Source organism: Calidris pugnax, unplaced genomic scaffold, assembly GCF_001431845.1.
Source record: "Calidris pugnax isolate Ruff unplaced genomic scaffold, ASM143184v1 scaffold63, whole genome shotgun sequence".
NCBI lineage: Eukaryota > Metazoa > Chordata > Aves > Charadriiformes > Scolopacidae > Calidris > Calidris pugnax.
Genome location: NW_015090852.1, coordinates 2,132,593 through 2,135,055, shown reverse-complemented (window position 1 = coordinate 2,135,055; position 2,463 = coordinate 2,132,593). Strand labels below are relative to the sequence as shown.

At 59.9% G+C, this 2,463-nt stretch overlaps 1 protein-coding gene across 2 annotated transcripts in view; it reads right to left on the bottom strand.

The window, feature by feature from the left end:
- Positions 1-2,463, bottom strand: part of CACNA1E (calcium channel, voltage-dependent, R type, alpha 1E subunit) — a 189,671-nt gene that overhangs the window by 131,969 nt on the left and 55,239 nt on the right. The window lies entirely within an intron of this gene.

Here is a 2,463-nt window from a genome sequence, read left to right as displayed (position 1 = left end):
CCCCACACCCCACTCCCTCCAACACGGCGAGCCCGGGGACTATCTCCCGGCGGAGATCAGGCAGGGAAAAAGGGCTGGGATCCAAATCCTTCCATCCGCCCCGTCGCAAAGGAAGAAGACGCAATTTGGTACAGCACCCAGCAGAGCAGCCGGAGGGGCGGCCAGGGGAACAGGTTGCAGCGTGGTCCAGCCTAGTTGGAGCCAAGTGTCCAACTCCCTCCTCCCGGCTCCATCTTCAGCAGCCCGCAGGAGCCCGGCCACCCATCCGTTGGCTCCCCGGGGGCAGCGGGTGAGGATGGCGGGCAGAGCCCCCAGGTAGGCACCGGCTTCGGTGGTATGGATGCTCAGCCCTTTCGCTGCCAGGGCAAGGAGGCTGGCAAAGGCGAGGCCGGCTTTCCCCGCAGGAGCCGGGGGCCGGGGAATTAAAGGCTGCCTCTGCAGCTCGGGGACAGCTTTGCTTTAATGAAGTCAGTGGCAACACAGGCGCACAGAAGCGCGCACACACACACACCACACACACACGCACGCACGCCCGGCTCGCTCCCTCGCTCCATCCAGTGCATTCTTTTGGCAAGCACGGGAGCTGCCGCAAAGGAAAGTCAGAGGCGAGGGGAGGGTCTGATGGGAACAAAGGCAACGGGGGAGGCCCCCACCCTGCAAGAAGCCCCCACCTTCCAAGAATCCCCCCACCACCACCACCACCCCCCTGCCCTGGCTGCAGAGGGCTTTCCAGCACATGGGTGTTCCTAGGTGAGTGGCTAAATTGGGGGGGAAAAAAGGGGAAGGGTGGGGGCTCTGCCTCCCCCCCTGCCTGCAGGGGTGGCAAGAGGCTCCCCCCCCATTTCAGCCTGAGCCGAGCATCTCTCCAGCCACATCCACCCATCCCTGGGAAACTTTGGGGCTCCCGGTTCCCCGCCGGAGCCGCCCCGATGCCAGCGGCTGCCCGGGGAGAGCCCTCCTGCTCACTCGCATACAGATCAGCCTCCTTAGCATCCCTCGCCTCCGGATTCTCTTTCTGATGCTTGGTGTTGGCCAGAAGAAGCAGCAGTTCATTAGAGAGGTGTAAACAAGCCGGGGTGGATACGTCCCTGCAGCAGCTGCCATGGGGAAAGGGAGAGTAGGGGGAGGGTGGCTCCAGGGCCAGTCTGGCATTGTCCCTGCTCCCCCCAGCCACCCCACGGGCAGAGAACCAGGGACTTGGCTGTGAAGATGAGGGCACAGCACCACCACAGCACCACCACAAGGATGCCGAGGTCACCCAGGGATGCTCAGGGTCCCCTGAGCTCTGCTGTGGGTGTTACCTGCCCACCCGACCCTGGGGGGAACCCACCCTGTGCTCTTGCACACACAGGGGACATGCAGCACCCCAGGGACATCCCCAATGTCCTCCTTACCCAACAGGCAAAGCACCAGCCTCACCACTCAGCACACCCTGCGACCTGATCACACATAGGATCCCCCACCCTCCCCTTTCCACCCCACATCCAAAGGGGTCCCCAGAGCCTTTGGCACTCAATTCCAACAGGAAAAGCACCCACATTGCCAGCCCATGTCATGAGACACCCTGTGTCCCCACAATGCTCTTCTCCTTGTCCACCTCACCACCAGCAACCGGCTCTGTAAATGGCAGCTGCTGCCCTGTCCCTCACATCTGCTGTGCAGCAGCCAGGAACACTTGGGGCAGCTCAAAAAAAAAAAAAGAAATTAACAAAAATAGTCAAGCCCTTAATCACATAAATCATTAACTCATTTGGGCAAGGGTTGCTCCCTCGGTGTAGCCTGGCAGCACCTCACCACAAGTCTTTCCCACCCTGCAGGCACTACTGCATCCAAACAGCCACGGAGCTCACATTTTGGCCCAGGCTCATTGTCGGGAGCCCTTGGGATGGCTGGGCGAGGAAGAGGAAGGATTAGGCCCTCCTCAGCAAGATAACACAGGAGTGTTTGCAAAAAAAGCTTGAAGGATCATCCCCCCCTCAGCCAGGCACCGAGAGCTCACCACCATGCCCTTATGCTCTGCATCCCCATTTGACTTTCCTCCTCCAATTGGCCTTTAAACAGAGGTGGATGTTACTGGGGGGGTTTCAGCAAGCCCCCCAGCTCTGCCACCATCACACTGCAGCACGGAATGGAGCAAAGGGTGGGCAGATCCCTCCCAAAATGCTTCCCAAGCCACCAGCCGGCCCCAGCACAAGCCAGAGTGACCCTGGGCTTTCATCGTGCTAACAACAGGCAGCAAGGAGGCCACGCCAGCTACCAACTAATTACAGTCCCTTCGATTCATTCCAGGCAAGAACGCTGCCCTAAACGAATCAATTATGATTTGTGGCTCATCCCCTTTGCCTCCTCCTCCTCTCCACCACCACCAGCACAGCATCGGGAGCGATGCCACTCTTCCCACCTTTCAACCCTTTAAGCCACTGTTAATTAAGCCCAAGCCTGGGCTGATTGCCAGGAGCAGAT